The following is a 22,563-nucleotide window of genomic DNA, read 5'->3' as shown; positions in this document are numbered from 1 at the left end:
AAAAAAGAGAAAGGTTACTCTCGGTTCTTCCCGAACATGCAAAGCGTGGTGGGGAAGGAGAATGTGGAGAACTTGAGTAGAATTTGACTATGTCTTTCACTTTCAACTAAAATAAAGATTTGAAATGAAAACTGTGCACGTCACACCGTCAGAGAGGTGTCTCAGTTTCCAAAAAATAAAAAAAAATTGCCAGGTGCAGCCTATGACTTTCTCTCAACCACCAACGTACCCCATCGGACTAATTATTGGACTCCAAGGCAACGCTTCGTACCTTCCTGAGGCTTAAATGTACAAAATATGTTTTGAAACCGAACACAGGAAATGCCAAGGGAGCAAAAACCCTTTTTCTTTGCGTATCCCACGCTGTGTAAAATGTGCATCATACACCTGAGAGAATTCTACTCCTTCCAATACTAGAGATAAGGTAAAAGCATATCACATGCAAATAAGCACACAGCACACCGTCGTGTTTTCATGTCAATGAGTTGGTTGCACACGCACAAAAAAAAAAAGGAAAAACAAAAAAGATTTCCATCTGCCACAAAATAAAAGAACAGAAGGCAGTCATTCAAAATCCCTGCCTTAACGTGACACTGTGTGCATAAATATGGATGGAAATATGCAATAACATATCATCATAAGCACCTATGTGCCTCGGTGTAAGATTTATTAAGACAATTAAATACATCTGCCGAGGAGCGGGGAGACCGAACAACTTCACCGTGTGATTCACCGTCCATCAGCCTGTACTCTCTCAACAAATCTATGCTCCCTCCTGAAAAACGTAATCCGGCGCCTGAGAATTACAAACCAAATATATTGACGAGCATCGCGAATGAAAAATCAAACATACAAATATCAAATTCAATCAAGTGAATCTTGATCAAACTTCCAAGAAGCCGCTGCAGTTTTTGTATCTTCTGAGCAGATAACCACCGAAATACTCGGTTAGCTTAAGCTAACACGGTCCGGTGTCTGTACTTCCACTTCATCAGCTTGCTAACAGCACTCTAACCATCTCTGGCGCTCAGGTCATAAACAAATGAATTGGCCTGCCAACCTTTTGCTCTTTCTGCAAACTGTGTCCTCCTTTGCGATTGAGAAACACACACAAAAACGTGCGCCACCAGTGCTGGAATAGATCCTGTTGGTGCGGTCTACATCCAGACACAGGTCTTAAAAAGATTGAGCGCAGAGCGAAGTAGTAGCGGGCCAGTGCTCAAGTATCATTGAACACTCATACTGTATGCAGACAGAAACAGCAGCTGTTTGAGGTAAAACGTTTTTTTTTTTGGGAGGGTGGGGGGGTCTCCTTAAAGTCCAAGTCTCTGTTAGCTTAATACATCCCTGCTTTGCTAGCACCCTTATCCTAACATTTCAATCATGTGCCGTCGAGTTCAGTGATCCCCAACCAGGGTACAATGGGACACAAACCCTTAATTCCCCCTGCCCCCCCCAAAAATATATATATATATATTACAAATGTACCTTAGCTGTCTATGCCAGTACCATTTTTTGTAAGAATAGAATCACAAGATCAGCCTTCATTTATTTTTTTTTCCCAAGGTTGCCTAAGCCTTGTTTGCCTGATGTGATAAGAAAAGAGATAATGATGGCAGAGAGATTATGAACGAGGTTTTAATGCATTTCCTCGCAGCGGAGCAGAATATCAATGACTTCCATTTAATTCCACTTTCGACAGATTAAGCACGAAACGCCGCTTTCTGTCTAACCTTAGGCAGCCTTTTAACCTTCACTCGCATGCTATCATAACACCATCATCAACATACAATAGCGCTCCTGTTTAATTAGGCGAAGAGCTTTCACATGTGGTCCATCCGCCACTGGTAGCTGTGTTGAAAAATCTTCCTGAAGTCGATTTGTTGGTTCAAATGTAGTTCAAATATTGAGTCAACTAAGTCGAGGCATGAAACGTGCACGTGCATCTTGACGTCATGAGTCTGGATCAGAGGGGACATCGGGTCCTAGTTCTAGGAATGAAAAAGTAAAATTGTCCAGATCAGAGCAAAAGAAAACAAAAACAAACAACAACAACAACAAAAAACAGGCGCTATTGGCTTCCCATCTTTTTTTCAGGATCATCCTGAAGGGAAGGAATTCCAGTGGGAAATCCTTTTAATCTGCTACTTCAAAGAGCACCTCACGCATGACGCCGTCTGAAGCAGCTAAACCATCAACCCAGATTGGCTTGATCTTTAAATAATATCAGTCCGACGACAGCACTGTCACAGATGACAACAGTGTGTTGTTCCCAGGAACTGTTGAAAAATGAGCCATCCACAGCCTTTTAAAGATAATTTAAAATCAATGGGAGTCTTTATCCATCGGAGAGAAATCATCTTAAAAAAGGAAAAAAAAAACTCAGTGTGGATCGACATATTGATATATGGAGCTTCTCAGTTAGCCACAGTAATGTTAGAAATAAGAAATATATGCACCTTTAAGTGATTTTATATTATCTGTCTGCCTGTGTTGCTCCACCGTTTGTGTTCGAATATCAGTCTTGATATCAGCTTGAAAGGGTGAAAACACACCCTATTCGTTAGCCTGTCTATGGCATTTTGCATTGCTGACTGACATTCACATAACAGATTAAACTATTTAAAAAATGCGATGTGGAATTCCTTTTCTGACAGTAAACGTAAACTGGCAGGAGCAATAAACAGCTTGAAGCCTCTTTTTTTTTTAATATAATTTAAAGAATTGTTTGCCAAAGTAGTCGGGACCACAGGCAGAAACTAGCCAGCCACTAGAATGAAAATGTTCTTAAATATGCAGTGTCCCTTTTTATAATAATATTTTAAAAAGTGATTGAATCTCGAGCTTCTGCGTGCATATTAAATCAGTCATAATAAGAAGAAAAATAAATCAGCCAAATGTGGGTTTGTAAGTTGGGTCACTCACATCTCAAAGCAGCACTGGATTCGTGTGTACAGTACAGTACAGTACAGCACATTGTTCAGTCTGCTATGCTGTGTACAGCTAGTTTTATCCCAAATTATTTCCATAATCTCAGGTCAAATCATCTACTTTGTCATCACACGGTTGCTTTGTTGGGCTGTTTTGAAAGAGATGCGATATTTACCGTCCCTCCAGACAAAGCAGCCTACAGTAATATCATGTCCGACATGATACCTTTGCACCCCCGAGCCTTCCTGATACATGGAGGTTAGTCAAATAGACAAATGAATGGATGTTCTTGTCCAGCTTCCCTGTCGCGGGGGTTATCATCCCTCCACATCACAGCAACATGCGTCATGTTTGATGACTGCAGGGCACGATTCATGTCTAACCCTCTGACTTTCATTACGACCACTGCACTATCAATCAAGACATCCTTGGTACAGACGAAGTGTACTGCACATCCCGCGCATGCAAAAAGATCACGAGCATGCGTCGGCTCACGTGAAATGCCACCTGCCTCATTGGCGCGTGAACGTGAGAGATCGAAGCCATGCGTGTGATCGTTCATAGAAGTGGAACATTCGATTGCTTGTTTTTTTTAATCAAATTATCGCCCAATTGATTATCAAGTAAAAGTCAAGAAACCGTCAAATTAAAGGGAATGGATTCAAGCACGACAGATTAACATTCGGCATAGCCGCCGGTTGCGTGCACAGGAAGTTATGTGCCATCATGAAATGAACATTTTCTTACTTTCTAAATTGTGACCGTTTTTTGTTTTTAAATCTTTAACCCAGTCTTTGTGACTAAATTAAATAGATGTACACATATACTAAAGAACTATAGAAAGTTTGGCACAAAAAGGCTACACTGCAGATGCTCTTCCTGATATAACGTAAAAAAATGAAAAGAAATGTTTAGTTGTCTTTTACCTACTAACATCGTTTCCGTTCACAGCAGTTCTTTGACGAATGTGTAGGAAAGACCGGGAGGTATAACCTTTGTCCTGAATCCACTATGTGTCACACACTGGCAGGGTTCCAATTCACAAGGAAAATAGCTAATCCTAGTTTTATCGCCCAATTGATTATCAAGTAAAAGTCAAGAAACCGTCAAATTAAAGGGAATGGATTCAAGCACGACAGATTAACATTCGACATAGCCGCCGGTTGCGTGTACGGGGGGGCTTGACAGGAAGTTATGTGCCATCGTGAAATGAACATTTTCTTACTTTCTAAATTGTTGTGACAGTTTTTGTTTTTAATGTTTACCCCAGTCTTTGTGACTAAATTCAATAGATGTACACATATACTAAAGAACTATAGAAATTTTGGCACAAAAAGGCTACACTGCAGATGCTCTTCCTGATATCATGTAAAAAATGAAAAGAAATGTTAAGTCGTCTTTTACCTACTAACATCGTTTCCGTTCACAGCAGTTCTTTGACGAATGTGTAGGAAAGACCGGGAGGTATAACCTTTGTCCTGACTCCACGATGTGTCACACACTGGCAGGGTTCCAATTCACAAAGAAAATAGCTAATCCTAGTCCAGTATGGCCTGAGTGAGCACCTTTAATGGAAGAACGGAGTCCACGAGTTCATAATCATTAATAAAACAATGTAATGTTAGTCAAGGTATGATTAGATCCTTCAACACAAAACAGTTAACACATAGCTGCAAAATACAGCGCCGCCAACACAAACATTGATTACTTGCGAGGTATTCTTGGATCACAAAATTGGCTTTTAGCGTTCTTTATTTTTCTTCAAGTAGCACGGAATGTTTTAATCGGCTGGCTGACCTGCTCATGGACTGCTCTGCTCTCATATCAAAAAAAAATAAAAAAAAGGGAACGGGTCAAAGTGTTCAATGGTCTGCCAGCTAATTAAGTTCAAGTCGAAGAGTCATTATTTTCAAGTGGAAACACTCACAACTGAGACGAAAGGGACCAGAGCAAAACAGATCAGCGGCTCACCCTAAACCCACCTCACAAACATTAAACCGAATAAGGGCAAAAGAAAAAGTGGTCGTGGCACGTAACCCAAAAAAAAAAAAAAAATCTCATCACTAAATTATTACAAATCAATGTTTTTTTTCTCAAGAATAATACTTTTTTTAAAATAAATAAACGGGAGGTCCGGTACACCGGAAGTCCGATATAACGTATTTGCGATATACCGGAAGCCCGATATACCGTATTTGCGATATGCCGGAATTCCGACATATCGTGGATCCGCTATGTCGGAATTTCGGTATGTCGCAAATCTGGTATACCGGATCTACGATATATCGGAATTCCGGTATATCGGATCTGCGATATATCGACTCGATGATATATCGGAATTTCGTTAGACCCTAAATCCGGTATATCGTAAGAGCCGACATATCGGGAGTCCGATAGATCGGAAGATATGTCGTGATTGGCCCCTGCAAAGGAACTTTTCTACACCTCTTTGTCTGGCATTTGAAAAACTAAGTTCAGATTTTCATTGAAACAAGTCAAGTCTGTCAAGTTAAAAGCTTTAGGATGGCAAAAGTTTCGCCCAGGAACTGAGTAAATTCCAATTCCACAAAAAAATAGAACATTTTCGTGGTTTGTAATTCATCCATCCATCCAGCCATCTATTTTTTGATCCGCTTCATCCCTTACAAGGGGGGTGCTGGAGCCTAAGGCTTTCCCAGCAGTCTTCGAGCAGTAGGCGGGGGACATTCTGAAACGGTTACCAGCAAATCGCAGGGCACACAGAGATGAACAACCATCCGCGCTCACCCTCACGCTTTAAATTGTCCAATTTAGAGTGTTCCATTAACCCTCCACGCATGTTTTTGGAATGTGGGAGGAAACCGGAGCACCCGGAGAAAACCTATGCAGGCACGGGGAGAACATGCAAACTCCACAAAGGAAGGCCGGAGCTGTGTGGAGTTTGCACCGCTACACTGTGAGGCGCATGTGCTCACCAAATTGAACCATATAGCCCAAAATGAAGGTGTTTTACTTATCACTTTCGGTATCACTGAGGCTACCTGTATGATGATAGACGGGGAGTTTTGTTGTGTTTGCAAATACAGTATTACAGCATAAGATATCGGAATATTTAGAACTGCGCAACCTAACCAATATGCCGAATGATGTTTCATATTCTGTTACTCTAAATTCTCTTATTTAAATAAATCAAGAATGTTTCTTGGTCGTAAGCAAAGCAAAGTATCCTCGATTTTAAGTAAGGCAACATTTTTATTGAAAGCGAAGAAGAAAATAACACAGCTGGAAGGCAGTGGGCTAAATATGCTTTTTTTTTGGTTTTGTTTTGTTTTCTCACACTCCACTTACCTTCCCTCAATTTGGCTTTACTTTTCATCCCTTTTTTTCCCCAGACAGACCGGTTGCCCATTTAGTTTGGCAGCAGCAGCTAAATCCAATCTCTCTCTTACAGAGGTCCCACTGATATTTAACCCATTCATGCCCATGAGACAGGGGAATCAATCACGTTTAAAAAAAAAAAAAAAAAAAAAGCAACACACATTTCTGAAGTCGGCAGACAAGGAAAGGAACGCCAAAACTAAGAGACCAAAAGCAAACCCATTTCCACCTAAGTATTTTCAGAAATGGCTGCTCCTGAGTTTTTGCTAACCTACCAAAAATTGTCCTTCCATGCAAATAAATGTGCATGTTGCAGGCCATGATTAGTTGTTGTTTAAAGACTTCTCTGCAGAGACGTCGAAGACGTACAAGTCACAATTCCAGTGTGACCACAATATATAATTAAATGCTGACTCGTATTTTGGAGCGTTTGGATGATCACCCCGTCTAAAAATCATTTGATTAAAATTCATCCATGTGTCACTCAGAAAATAACATATCATCTCCAAAATTTTCCTGACTCTTATTGGAAGATGCTTCACATCAAATTGCTGACAAACAACAGATTTTATACGACTTTCCGCAAGATTGTGGGTGTGGATTGTTGGGATATTTCCCACCCCCCCCCCTCGGATATATACTATGTCATCGCAGCGTGAGCAGAGGAAAACACACAGAATCTGCTCTGCTCAGAACCAGGCCTTCTGTTGTATACAGAAAACCTATCAGATAAATGCCAATGTGACTGCAGTGTACTGTAAGTGCAAAGATTGGATATAGCCCACCATTTTGAGTCGGACGTCATTCAAATGTGGCATCCATGCAACCATCATGAATTAAAACGACAGCGCGGGCTCGAAGTAGGGACCATCAGGGGAAAAAAAACAACCCGTGGCCAACTGTCAGCTCTCATGAAAACCAGTAGCCGTATGTGTCTTTCCGTAAGATGGTGGGTGTGGATTGTTGGGATATTTCCCCCCCCCCCCCCTCGGATATATACTATGTCATCGCAGCGTGAGCAGAGGAAAACACACAGAATCTGCTCTGCTCAGAACCAGGCCTTCTGTTGTATACAGAAAACCTATCAGATAAATGCCAATGTGACTGCAGTGTACTGTAAGTGCAAAGATTGGATATAGCCCACCATTTTGAGTCGGACGTCATTCAAATGTGGCATCCATGCAACCATCATGAATTAAAACGACAGCGCGGGCTCGAAGTAGGGACCATCAGGGGAAAAAAAACAACCCGTGGCCAACTGTCAGCTCTCATGAAAACCAGTAGCCGAAACCCGCTACAGCGTCGTAGCCTAGCTAGCTTTGGACCGCGTTGCCCGCTGTGTGGTGGGCTTACCCAGTGTTAAAAAGGGAATTCAATTCGAGTCTGTTGAGTTTTGCCAAGATTGCCTGACTTGCCTTTTGAGCCTGAAAAGTTAGTTCAGACCAAACAAAACAATATGTAATGTTGAATCGTTGCTAACAGCACTTACGATGACGTAGTTACCGGATGACACGGTCATTGGCGTGATTGCGCTGCTGCGTAGCTCAGTATAAGTTAGACAGGTATATAAATTGGATATTGAACATTAAGAATACTTTCTATGGTCTCTCGCTGACAGAAGCAATAATATCACAAGATGTGCCGGCCTCTGTAAGGGCTCAACAATAAATTGCCGTACTCTCACAGCCAGTTAGCTTTCCCCAGGTGTCACTTGAAGCAAGAAAGGCTATGCGTATTAACCCTGGTTGAATGAGCAGAGGCTGAGCTCTTTAATGGGCTCAGTCACTCGATTCGCACTCCCCCTGAAGAACATGGCACTGAAATTTACATACAAAGACGGGGATGTGATGGAAAGTTGTTTCATAAATTAGTCGGCATTTATGTCATTACATGCACATGTGTGTCTTCGAAGTCAGGCCAGAGGTGCGTTGGCAGCAAGACATAGTTGTACAGCATTTAAATTCATATACTGTATTTGTCTTAGTTGGCTAATTTATACGTGCAAATCCATGGGACAATTTAGAGCGTCCAATCAGCCATGCATGTTTTGGGAATGTGGGAGGAAACCGGAGTACCCGGAGAAAACCCACACAGGCACAGGGAGAACATGCAAACTCCACACAGGGAGGCCGGAGCAGAGATCGAACCCACGACCTCTACACTGTGAGGTCGACGTGCTCACCACTGAAACACCTTTTCGTACAAATGTACAAAAATATTAAAACACATTGTAAATAAAATATTATGAGGATGGGAAGTCAAAATGTGATGTTCTTGAGCCCTAGGCCTTTGCAATGTTTAATGCAAATTTGTCACGGTAGAAGTCATAATTGTTTTAAATATGGGCTTGGGAAGTGATTTTTTTTATTTATTTTATTTTTTATTATTATTTTTTTTAATCGCTTCACTGCACCTAGTTGCCAACCCAAAAGTGAAAGAGCAGCTCTTTTAGGTCTGTCAGTTACATGCGTGGACAGGGAGGATCCTGTAAGGAAAAAAAAAAAAAAAAGTGAGGCAACAATGATAAAGTGGGCTCATATCCCCCCCCCCCCGACCCCACTATCCATGGCCACAACCTTGCTCCCCACATTTCCTCTGCTCCTCGCTTCTCCCTTTCCTAAAGGAAGACTGCCAATATGTGCCACGGCGACATCACCTTTCTCCAGATAATGGAATTGCCCGGCTGTAATAATAATTTGAATTTCACGCCCCGGTGCCTCAGTTGCGTGGGGTTTTGATGGAGCGCTGGCATAAATGAGCCCCTATGCACTGCGGTGATCGATAACTGCCCTGTCCATCACCTATTGATCGGAGGGTGCCGAGGGGAACTCAAGTATAACTTGCATCTACACAAACAGAGATGCGCGCGCGCACACACACATTTTTTACTTCAGGTGCAAGAATTGTTGGACTGGGATGGCATGTAATTATTAGGCTAAGAGGTATGCTAAAAGGGGATAAAACAGATTCTTTTTTTTTTCATGAGTAACACCAGTGCTCCACTTTATATTGACTTTTTGACATCATTGGATTTTCCGTGTTGTCCTGCATGTCTAAAATGTGCGGTGCCATACAATCAATGAAACGCCAAACACCGTGTTACAAAGCAATAACGTGTCTCCTTTCAGTGTCCGGGATTGTCCTTCAAAATATTTACTTCTGCTTCAGACCCCACGGCAACTTTGACTTTGTATGGCAGACGAGCAAACAACAAGCTGAAGAGGAATGCCGACCAATCTTCACCTTGTTTCATGAGCCAAAGTGTCAGGCTGTGATGATGAATGTTAAGTTTTATACATACTACTGACAGTTTAAGAATTAAAAAAAAGAAAAAAAGTTCTACATTGTTGTCTTATTATCCATCTGAAGAAAATCCAGTGTAGTAAAAGCGGAGAGCCACTCATTTGGCCCGTAAAAAAAGAGATTTGGAGATGTCACGCTCGCCTTATGATTATTTTCCCCTCACAATTCTGTCCGGCAGATAAACAGCTGAAGGCCCTGAATTGTGGTGAAGAATTCCCTTTGAAGCTTCCTCTCATACAGGGGGTCACATTCCCTCGGAGAATCGCAAGGTGCTCCAGTGATACCTTGACTTACAAGTTTCATTTTTGCCAACCTCATAACTCAATTTTACGGGTGTTAAAATGAATTGAAATGCCGGTAATCCAGAAAAGCATCCCCAAAGACACCACAAAATGGTTTGTGTTTTTAAATCCTGAAAATAGAACGGTAGTGTATAAAAATATTGAATAAAAAGGATTTAAAAACTTTTTTTTTAAATAAATTGTAATTACTGTATGTTGGGACAAGCGCAGTAAAAACAGCACGAAGGTTGCATGAGTGTCAGGAAAGAGTCAGCATTTAACGTCAGGAAAATGGCCGACGACTTGTCGACTTCGTCTTGGCAAGTGTTCTCATTTCATACTTGCGTGTTTGATTGTTCAATAAACTGAAAGACTGAAAGGGCATCATCGACTGCTCCCCCCCCCCCAACACACGCGTACACTTCACTCTGCACATCTGCTTTAGCTCGCAACAGACAAATAAAATAAAGACTAGTCCAATCAATGGCCTGTACCTCGAAAAACGTGTTAGTTGGGTCACTTAGAGGTCAAGTTGCCACTCTATTCTATCTTGCAGCAGGTTTGCAGTGTCGTATTGGTATGTCATGGGTCACGTCGCGCTGTTTTGTATGTTGATCATTTGAATGAGGAGGCTAGTAGTTTCACTGCAAACAAATACTTTGTCAATACGATCATTTGCCCTGACCTCTACAATTATTTTGGTAATTTGCCATGAAAGCATAACACTGCAAGCTGGGACAAGTTCTCGTTAACCTCCCATCTGGCTGTCTGATTCAATCAAGGATGGCATCAATTCAGATTGACTTAAATCGTTTGAATAATTTTGATTTCAAACGGAAGTTCACTTGTTTGTATACACGCCGTCATCAACAACCCACGGACAACTTCAGTCAACGTTGCTGACCGCTATTTTACTAAAGACAGAACACCATTAGACATACCAATGGTAAGGTCGAGAAGTAATGAAAGCCAAGGTCAGGCGGGTGGAATGTTGAGAAATAAAACGTGAGGAGAAGGAAAAATACTGATCTTCATCCAAATCATACCACATCATATGTCATCATGTGGAAGGCAGTGTTATGGCACGGCCATGTATGGCTGCTGACGGATTCCCCCGCTCCTTAGTACTGCTCACAGAATGAATATGAATTCTGACGTGCAGTTTGAGACTGTGCTCTCTACTCACATTCTTAATAATAAATAATATCTCTCGACTGTGTCACTTGAAACTATTGTGTAAAACAGACACCGGTGTCAGCGCCGATAACGTCCGTCCTCACACGTACCTCGACACGCTTCATTGCAACATCTGATACCCTTTACCAGACTGTCATTGACTTTAATATACTAAAATGCAAGTACCTGCACCTGCTGAGGGATAAAAGGAAGTACCTAGTTGCTTATCCCAAATAAAAACGGATCATTAAGTTACATTCCTTGTGAAGAGACAAACTAAAGACATTTTCCAACAACAGTGACAAAAAGTGATGTCGTGACGTCTTCTAACCAACGATGTGAAACGTGGTGTTTTGAACTTTTTCTCTTGGTTCCTTTTTTTTTTTGCTTTCTCTGACTTGGTAAACTGCATTTTTTTTACTTTTTTTTATGAACTTTAGTTGACAGATTAAACACTGGTCACAGGCATCTTTGTGCCAATTCAATACAGAATGCCATCATGAGGAACAGGGGGTTATCATCATTTTTGAAATGTGAGAGATACTTCTTGGTTATGGATTAATGGAATTGAAGACAACAAATGTTCTCATATTATAAGTGGTTAAAATGTTACTGTAATTATTTGAAGGTAATGATCACATTAATTATTCTACACAATAATTATCAACAATTATTTAACAACGTACAAAACAGTACCACGATGATCACTTTTACAACATTCCAAGGAAATTACAATGTCCCATCACTGTTTTGTTTGTTTGTTTTTTTTGTTTTGTTTCGTTTTTAGAAAGGGCCTGCGGGCTACTCATGTGGTCCTCGGGGGCCACCAGGTGCCTGCAGGCACCACTTTGGTGCCCCCTAACGAATATGTATCCAAATCCCGTACTCTCGTCTTCCATCCACCGATAGACTCCTCCTGCTCTTCTATCAGGAATTCACCGCACGTGGCAATGGCATGTCGTAAAAGAATGTCTCCTTGACTCATCGAACTACTGAATTTCTGTGAGTCAATCTGCATGAGCTGTATAACGCTTAATGCGTCTTTACAAATGGATTTGAACCATTTCATACACCATGTAACCTGATAACATGAGAAGCCGTCCACAGTAGTAACCGCTGTCCCTCAAAGGGTTAAATGCAACGGTGATAGCTCACTTCTCTCAACTGACACCTTTCTGACACGGTTTGGTAAGGAGAAAATCCAAACCTGCCACTTTTTTGCTCTCTAATGTACAAAGCCACCATCAACATCATTTTATTTTTCAAAATGCTCAGGGAACAAAAAAAATCATTCTCTCCAATGTATTCAGTGAACCTAAAACCGTTTGGAGCGCTTCTTGAAAAAGGACAAACGGGGAGCATTACTTCCGGCACCCCTCCCCTTCTTTCATAAATAACTCAGGTGAATAAATTAGCCCGTTGGTTTGACGTTCAACCAGATAATTACATGGTGCACTGCAGAGCTCGGAGATCAGCAGCAAGGTAGCTCTGTTCCTGGCTTGCCAATGGGATGCTAACCCAGCCATGACATTGGGCGCTCCTCATCAATCTTAATGAGGCCGACATCACCACCGGACTTAATAATGAGACTCCCTCTTGTACTTGCGCAGAGACCTGAGTGACACATTCAATATACGCAATGCAACGTGAAGGCAATTGGCGAAAAAAAAAAAAATACCGTATATGAATGTAATAAAACAATCAGTGGAGGGTCACAACGGGTGAGCCGTATCGCAAAACAAACATCTGAGTCACACTAATGAAACAGAACATGCGAGTAACTCCTTGAATGTATGTCAGTTCCGAGCATGACTCAAAACTGAGAAGCCACTTAACGGCTGCTTTTATGCAGGCGTGCACATTCGCTTTGTGACAGTTCCGTTCAAAAGAGACATCCAGTTTCAATCTGGATGGGTTAAAAAAAAAAAAAAAATCACATTTTGACTGTTGGTCTGAACGCAGCCTTGGTCTGGTTGATTAGGTCCAACCCTAAGTTCAGTTTCTGTGTTCACACCTGAGCAAACAACAGAGTGCACTATGTAAGAGGCAGCGAGACACTCTCAGGTCAGTCAGGCTTTATTAAATATCCTCCTCTCACTCTCTCCACTGGTGCACTCAACTACACTGACAGCTCTCTTAGCACTCTGGCACTCCTTGGTGTTGCCACTAAAATTGATCCGAAAATAAAGGTTATAGACAGATGTGGCAAGAAAATGGAGACGGGGGGGCTTCATCTGTAGCATTTCAGATGAAACCGAGGTTTTAGAATTCTTAACATCAGGATGTTGAACGGGTCAGTCCAAAATGTTTCAATATTGAGTACACCTGAAAAAAAAAAATCCAATGGGACTTAAAAACAAGAGCTGGAGACAGGCATTTGTTTACCAATATAAACACCATATTAAGCATATTGTTACAGTTTAGCTGGCTCTCTTGGACCATAAATTCCATTACTACCAGAAAGCTCACACCTATATTAATATAGATGAATATGATAATTTGTTTAAAAAAAAAAAAAAATTACGTATCACTGAAATACAAATTGGGGTCATCATTTGCAGAGAATAAACCAGCAATATGCCATCCATTATTCCATCCCAAAGTAGAAACACACGCAGAGCTTGTGTTTCTGTATGTCATATGTCCTTGGAGCAAATTGCTTCGGCGGGCTGACATCATTCAGCAGCAAATTTGAACTAATTACATGAGGCAATTAAAGAATGACTAAGCCAGCAGTGATAATTACAACCTGATATGCAAGCCGCAGCCAAAATGAATCTTCCATTCTGCTCGGTTGGCTTTGCGCGGCTCTGCAGTCAGAAGACGGGCGCGCTTGTTTGTTAGCACGTACGTTTGGCTAACGCACACGCCGCAAACAATTATGCAACCCTTAAGGGTACGGTTTGAAAAGACGCAGGATCAGCGTCACGTGGTCGCAAAGCGGCGACGTGAAAGAGGTAAAAATGTGCCAAACAGAAGATTTGAATTACAGGGGAGGTCGAGATAATCAGTGAGGAAGGAGCCGGTCTACATAAAAAAGTGAATCACGTGCACCTCGACAACGACAAGGGGAAAAAAAAATAAAAATGAGGGAAGGTGAGAGGCAGTCTGGCAGAAAATTGAGACTGCTGGCCATTTTCAACTGGCCCTCATCCCTCTGGGTTTATAGCCCGTGAAGCCTCTTGTCATTGGGACTCGTCAGAGGGCCAAGTTAACGGGCCTTGTCTTCGCCTCAGCAGCACACAACAGATTCCTCTTCATCATTAACCTACCTCCACAACATCATCATACACAGCTGACGCGCAGTTATTCCGAAGACAAACTGACAACCACATCCGACATGTCCACAAATTCCCACATAGCAAAACAGCCCTAGGGGGTGTAACGGATACTGTTTGGCCGTTATAAGGTAGCTAGCGAATCAACCGCAACGTGCGCGCTGTTAACCTGAATGAAATGAGAAAAGATCATTGCAATTGCTGCGTCCAAACCAATGAGCAAAAACAAAGATCATAAATGGTCAATGACTACATTTCACACAATGCAACATTGTAGAAGTCAAAAGGAGAGGACTTAATGCCACGACACAAACGTGAAACATGACATCAGGTAATATTAAGGTTAGTGATCTGCTCCGTTCTACAGTGAGAGAAAAAAAGTCGGAACTCTCTAAGTCTTATCTCTTACATCAATAGGGGGTACCGGCACTCAGACCTAAGTCGGGATAAATTGAGTAAGAATTTCAATTTTAGCCAGTTTAGGTTTAATACACAAATAATAATACACAAAAATGTATGTTTAAAAAAAAAAAAAAGATTGTTCCAGTAAATCAGTAAAATAGTCAATATATCTGTCGAAGGGCCACTTCCAGAGCTGAGGTGAAATCTCACAGTTTCCTTTCATATGTGGGCCCGCGCAAGTTTTGAGGAGTGGCGACTATAATTCAAAAGAAACAACAACTCCTAAGTCAAAGTCACGCAAAGAATGACGATGCAGAGCAATTCGGCCTTGAAATGTTTTCAAAGGTACCCGTTTCTTTCACCTCTAACCCCCTCTCCAGTTCGAGAAGATTCAGGCAGGTTGTTCTGGCCAAACACTCTGTTTATCTGTTCGTAATCACTGCCTTTGCCTCTACGGGGACAAATGGAATCCAATCAGTCGAGCAAGGGACTGACAGGGTCCCAGGCCCGACTCGGCGGCCGGCTAACCATTCATCAGCGTGTCAAACAGAGGGGTGGCCTAAACTCACTGCGCCAACAGATCTGTCTTGCGTGCCAGGACAGAAAGTAATCATTCGACAGATACGAGTAAGAAGCAGTCAGAAAGCGCGGACCTCAACCAAGGCCTCGCCTTTTTATCATTTGCAAAACTCATAGCCACGATCAATAAGTCAAAATAACAAAAAAAGATTTGATTCATGCGAGCGATTCATCAAGAACGTTTCCAACTGTATGGAACTGCTACAAACCAGCAGACTTGATTACTATAGCGTTTACATTACCATAAATCCACATTCCGGTATCGAAACATATGAAAATAGACATAGCTGGGGTTTGACTGTGACATAGGTGCAGAGGTTGAGGAGTTTATCTGTGTAACGCAAGTAATTCTTGAAGCATTGGCGGCATGATGGGCTGTTAGCATCAATAATTAAGTCACGATAGGCAGTCAATGTGCTCCCCTGAGATTTAGGAGGCCATAACCAAATGCCCTGTGACTCCTGGCCCTGCTGACAGGTCTCACATGAATCATCGAGCCTGCTGCATGGGAATGCATTACAACCGTGCATACAGTCATTCATCCCCGTTACACACCTAAAGAGGCACACGTTGAGAGTCATTCAGATTAAAACGATGGAAAGATGAATACGGGGTTCCATGTGTTGGGTAATATCACGTGGTATGCAGCTTACCAACAAAAGTCGAAAAATTAACGCCAAATTTATTTTTTTCCCGTAGTTTGAGGCCATACTGCTTCCTAAGAGACTTTCTGAGCAAAGATTTTTTTAATTGATATTTTTAAGCCTTTATTTATGAATCTCTTCGTCTCTCTGTTTCTTAGTGTGTTGCAGTTGCTAATTACCGTCTTTTCCGCACTATCATCAGGCGCGCCTAAAAGCATTCAATTTTCTCAAAAGCCTTATAATCCGATGGGCCTGACATATGGATCAATATTCTGATTTCTTGGACGTAAAATTTCAAATGTTCCTTAAAATGTTTTGTTACAGCTGCGGCGGTTGTGAAAGCTCAATATAAATAAAGCTGCATTGTATTGTATTGTATTTCCTTTAGCATAGCTCCATCTAGTGGATGCATAACATAACCGCAGCCACTATTGTTGGCTTATAATGCGGTGCGCCCTCTATATGAAAACAGTTTTCAAATAGGCCATTCATTGAAGGTGTGCCTTATTCACAGAAGCGCCTTATATTGCGGAAAATACGGTTATTGGGCTTATAATTTCACTTTACTTGCCGTGAGGAAACAGGTCTGGAAATGGCCCCTTAAGTATTGTATGTGTGGACTTGCTTGAGGCCCCCCGAGGGGTCAGATGTGTGTGCTCACTTTGGGGGGCAAACACTTCCAACGTACTATGGTTGGACTGGCAGCTGGAGCTTGCTTCTTGAACACGACAATGGCTCTTTCGGAATGACACTTGAAACCGAAAACTGCTTAGCAAAGTAACTGTGTTGTCATCACTTCCTTGATACACGATGAACTGTGCGGAAATTGGATGCCGTCATGCAAGTACACTTTAAGAGGTTCAACTGAACGGCGCCCTTGAGGAATGAATAAAAGATAGAAATTATTATTTATTCATTGTACACGATTAGTTTAAGTCGAAAGCAAATTGGAAATTTACTGGGTCATATGATGCTTGACATTAACATCCGTTGTTTTGCACGAATAGACATCAAAGTTTCTCTACAAGATTCTTTTGGTGATCTTATCTTGCCACCTCCCTGTGTTGCTGTTTTGATAACAATTAATGTTATTCTTGGATTCTAAAGACTAATTGTATCCCGGTGGAGAGAACAGAAACATCAACAATTTGATCAAGTCCAGTATGTACAAGGGATTCTTTAGTGAGCAGTACCACTTTTAACTAAAAGGGCCAAAAAGGCATTGAGAAAACTTCAAGTATTGAGGATTTCACAAAACGCCCTGTCAAAACACAGTAAATTGCCAAATACAGTGAGACGGTCATCTGTTGGGCTATGCGCACAGACTGTACAGTTTTTGTTGAATGTGGTCTGTGCAAGAACTTCACACATCTGAGGTACACGGGCATGTTTTGGCAAGGTAAAACGACACCACGGGCTTAACAGGTGGACGTGAACTCCCCAGCTGCGCATCCCAACACAGATGTTGAGAAGCTCTCTTGCAAGCTGTACTCTAGGGGGAAAAGACGGGGTTCAAGAAGTGACTCGGAGTTGAAACCGTCAGCACTCCAACAGCTGCCGCTTCTTAATTCCCATAGGTCTCATTGCAGTGAGGTAATAATTCATCTATTTCCATTAATGAACCATAAACGTGTGGTCATAGGTAGACGATTGCATTGTATACCGGCATCCTCTGACTGTTTATTATCGTGTATAAAACAAATTGACACCGCAGGAGCTCATGATACTGAAGTTAAAAGATACTGTAAAGTGAATTCAGAGATTTGCTTCTAAATACATGAGACGTGTTTGAAGATAATTGCTAAAATAAAAACAACATTAAGAAAAACAATAATAAAACTGACGTGAGGTGGCTTTGCGCTGGTGTTGCCACTTTAGAGCGCCTCATTGTCAAAGCGTGGAAAAGCTCCACAATGAGTCAGTGGAAATATGGTTTAGTGGAAATATAACTAGCTCAAATATGCAGTTATGTGTCGGTATAAGAGAATGTGTGACAAAGTAACATTCGTTTTTCCGGATTACAGCACTGGCATTTGATTGACAGTTGAGCGTATTGTCATTTGAGCACATTCTTGAGACACGCTTCTCTGTGATGTGTGAAATTTAGAAGACATATTTATTTCCACTTAACAAGGACCTTAAAAAGGTTATTTCAAATTTGCTTAGCTCCAACAACATTTTTTGGGTCACCAACGCCCTCCAAACTTTGTACATATATTTCCGATGTGCTTTTTTTTTTTTAAACGCAAACACATTTTCTCAACCAGCCTGCGAAAGTAGTATTCCATGTGGCATTGGTTACTTGAATGGTTCTCCCAGTGAGACATTTATAACAACGCAGCCTCTTTTTTTATCCACCAAATTTGTCATTCATGTTGGAGCTGGCAGTTAATGCACAGGGGTTCGGGTTCAGCTTTTAACAGCCCACCCGACTCCCTCGCAAGAAAACACGTCAGTGTGATCATGAACACATCCCCAAATGAGTGTCAATGATCTAAAATCATTCTAAAGACCGACTCCAGCTGAAAGGTTAGCTCTCTCTTGCGTCTAGGGAAAGCCGTGGCCTTTCGAGGTGAAACCCGTAAGCTCCATCAATAACGCCGCAGCGTTTAGGTCATGAGCCCAAGGAGAAGAGCAAAGGTTAAAAATATATATTGCAAATAAGAAAACAAGGGTTCACGGTGCTCTTTTAAATGAGCATTTTTTTTTTCACGAACTGCGGCTCACTGGTTAAATCCCTCGCGATAAATAGAAAAGGCAATCAGTTTCCACTTGTCTAACTCTCTTGTTATTGCTATTGTAGATCATGTCAGCTCGCATCTGCTCTGGAAACGCAAGTGAAAATTAAAATGAGCAGCCAACGCTCTCTGGAGCTCGTGAGGCAGACTGGATCTTCTTTATGGTTCAAAAGTTGTTACAAACCGTTCATTTGTATGGAAGGTTGGCCGCTCGAAAAAAGCCAAACCATCTCCAAGTCAAACTGATAACGACGCAACGATAGAGGGAAGCCGAAATGGGTTATTTCAAAAGGTAAGACTGATGTTTGAGGCTGAAGGAAAAAAAAAAATAGAAAATAGTCACGTTTAAGACCAACGTGATTCATATCTGAGATCAAAATAACAAAAGACAGCGATACAAGGAATACTCAAGGGACACTTCAAAAAAATGTAAAGATTCCTATTAAGAATTGGAAGGACAGTGCTGGCTGGCACGTTCCGTGCCAGGTCCCCAGAGTGCGCAAAATATCCGCTGGTTCCATCAACTGGCTGCAATATGAACAGATGCCTCCGCCGTGCGAATGCGTCCGCTTCAGACCGCACGCTCTTGACAGCACATCGAGAGAAAAACATTTCCTCCCAAATCATGACAAATCACTTTGTCGCGGCGACAGGTACAGAAGCAATAAAAGTTTTGATCACTGTGAAGGTTGAGGAGGAAGCAAGTAAACGTGGAAAAACAAAATGCCACTGAGGGGGGAAACAACGTGTGATTGTGGTGTAAAGTAAGTTGTCGCTGTTAAGGCATGGCTGCTCTTGCCTGTGACTGCCGACCAACCCTGATACAGTCGAACAAGAAGCGAGTCTCCACAATTGTAGACGGACTGCTATAAAAAAAACAAAAACAAAACGCTTGAGGACATCTAAATGCCATAACATTCTATGAAAATCAGTGGCAGGAACTATTTTGAACACGGGCCTCAGCCTACAAGCGCACCTCCGTTAACCCTGAAAATCCATCCATCCATCCATTTTCTGAACCGCTTTATCGTCACAAGGGTCGCTCGCGGTGGGTGCTGGAGCCTATCCCAGCAGTCTTCGGGCAGTAGGCGGGGGACACCCTGAACCGGTTGCCAGCCGATCGCAGGGCACACAGAGACGAACAAGCATCCGCACTCACACTCACTCCTACGGACAATTTAGTGTTCCATTAACCTGCCAAGCACGTTTTTGGTATGTGGGAGGAAACCGGAGTACCCGGAGAAAACCCACGCAGGCACGGGGAGAACATGCAAACTCCACACAGGAAGGCCTGAGCCGGGATCGAACCCACGACCTCTGCTAACCGCTAGTCCACCGGGCCGCCCAAGCCTGAAAGTGTGCAACAAAAAGTGATATTCAATGTCAAAATCATATATTGGATGTATATTTGTTCACCATTGATGTTCCATATTATGTCTCAGCATGGACCAAAAACTTGATCCGGATATGGCTTGACAACAATAGTCTGGGTCCTATTCATCTGAGATGTCGGACCTCTCGATAGGCTTTGCCTTATCTAGGATTGTTTGTACAGCAAGTGCTAAAGGAATCCTAGCAACCATGATAATGTAGAGGAGACCAGGAAAATATCTTTGTATGCTGTGGTGGAGCCAAGTTTGACCTGGGTTGTAAGCGCAACTTACAGAGAGTCTTTGACGCAACATCCAACCATCCGTAAGCCATTGATTATACACCGTAGAGTTGTAAAATGCGTCGGACATTAAATTGAAATGTTTTGGGCTCACAGTTTCTGTTACAATTACAGCAATGCCCAGAGGCTACATCCACGCTCAATAATATTGGGTTCATGTCGAAGATTTTATTGGCAGGTGAATGGGAACACTTAGCCAACGGCAGCAAATGGCTACATCTCTTCTGCACTCTTCATGTTCTCAAATCAAATTAAATGGCCATTTTTCAGTTGGTAAATAAAAAAAATTAAGTCACCGGAATCCCAGATGGACATTGGAATATATTGCATGTTGGCGTGCCTCAACGATGACATCAGCTGTCGCTTGGCGATGGTGCAGAGCAGCTTGTAGGCGTGTAAATAGCCCGTTACAGACACTTGGATTACATGATAGCTTTAGCTTCTTTTCTTCAAACGCTCCTGCCCAAAACGGACCCTTGTTTATCCCAAAGGAAGAGAACAAGATTGTGGACAGATGGACACACAGACTCGCAATGTGAAAAGATTCATATTAAGGTCTCTCTCGATGGCTGACTCTCTCCGACGATCTGACGAAGGACATTTTCAAATCATTTCAGCACATTTTCATTGCGCAGATTGCATAGCATCTGTATTCCCAAATTAAAATGAAATTATCAAAGGGCTAATATTGATAAAGGTCACTATTTGACAAGTTATAGTAGGGTTAGTGACAGCAATTAAAAGCACAAAGGGGCATTTGACAAAATGTCATTGATCCTCGGGGGAAGGCATCATATCGTCAAATAATCTGTTTTATCTTTAAAGTATTGTATTTACTGGAACGGAATCGTTATCTTAAAACGTTTTGAATAATTCTTTCAATGCAAGTGCAGGATAGAATGATGCTGTCAGGCGGAGTTGGCATGGTGGGGGTCTGTGCGCATTTCCCTCAACTCCCAACCCTTGGCATCGCAATGTGTTTCATTAGATTGCAAACTTGCGCATCTGCTGCTTACAGCCCAGTTGTGCCGTTCATTTTTCCTCATTTGCTTCGAGACACAATTAATCAATCATCTACAATACGCAATCAAACAAATTATTCATGATCAGCCCGAGTTCTCATGCAAAACTACAACTGAAACTGCTTCTGAAATTCTTTCCTAAAGACCTTGTAAGACACAGGTGGGAGCGACTCTCGCCGTATTCGGTGTTGAGGCGACTGGGCCATTAAATGATTCGTAGCAGCCATCATCTGCCTCCGTTATACCAGGCTGCCTCCATGCAAAGTCTACATCTGCCCCGAGGGCATGCTGCAGGGACCCCCTATCATCTCACAGCATATGTTGCTGTAGTACTAAGGTACAATGTACTAAACAGTTACGAGGGCGCATTGAGACACTGACAAATGCCATGACATCCGAGTCAAATTCGATAACCTCGGAGGGCAGAGGAGTTTAAAACGGCTGCGTGAAACTCTTCGGATGAAAGAGGACATGAGCCAAGAAAATAGTGGGACAAAACTGAAGGCAGTGGAAATGAGGAAAGCAAAATAAATATTTCTACATTTATTTGTTCAAATTTAAGATTCCCCTCCCCCCCTAATATAAGGTTAATGATAATTCTGACGATTTTGGGGACTCTAATTGTAATATGAAATCTTCAATGACAAAACTGAAGGCAGTGGAAATGAGGAAAGCAAAATAATATATTGCTACATTTATTTGTTCAAATTTAAGATTTTTTTTCCCTCCTAATATAAGGTTAATGATAATTCTGACGATGGTAAAATTGCAAATTGTAGCGATTATTAGCAGATACAATACCATAGAAACGCCACCTTGGCTTTACACTGATAAATCATCAGAGAGCCAGTAGGGGTCCTCTCGCCGCTGGTGTTCCGACATTCTGACAATTTGCGAAATATACCCAGGTCACACCCTGTGAAGGTCTACATTTAATAAATAAATAAATACATACATACATAAATACATGAATTGGAGTGTCCTAGTGAACTGGGAAAAGGGTGCGATTGTGTGTTAATGACTTGACATCCCCTGTGAAAGCCTGAAACAACAGATGAAAAAGGTTACGGTGCACACACACACACACACACACACACACACACACACACACACACACACACACACGTGCGTGCACTCACACAAATGGTTTAAATGACATTTCCTCAGCTGTCACAGTTAA

The 22,563-nt window shown here is 41.9% G+C and overlaps 1 protein-coding gene across 1 annotated transcript in view; it reads right to left on the bottom strand.

The window, feature by feature from the left end:
• Window positions 1-22,563, bottom strand: part of LOC109531200 (receptor tyrosine-protein kinase erbB-4-like) — an 87,599-nt gene that overhangs the window by 37,755 nt on the left and 27,281 nt on the right. The gene's annotated exons all lie outside the window — the stretch shown is intronic.

Source organism: Hippocampus comes, unplaced genomic scaffold (assembly GCF_001891065.2).
Source record: "Hippocampus comes isolate QL1 unplaced genomic scaffold, H_comes_QL1_v1.1 scaffold237, whole genome shotgun sequence".
Lineage (NCBI taxonomy): Eukaryota > Metazoa > Chordata > Actinopteri > Syngnathiformes > Syngnathidae > Hippocampus > Hippocampus comes.
The sequence above is the reverse complement of the archived record's forward strand: the minus strand, read 5'-3'. Positions and strand labels throughout refer to the sequence as shown.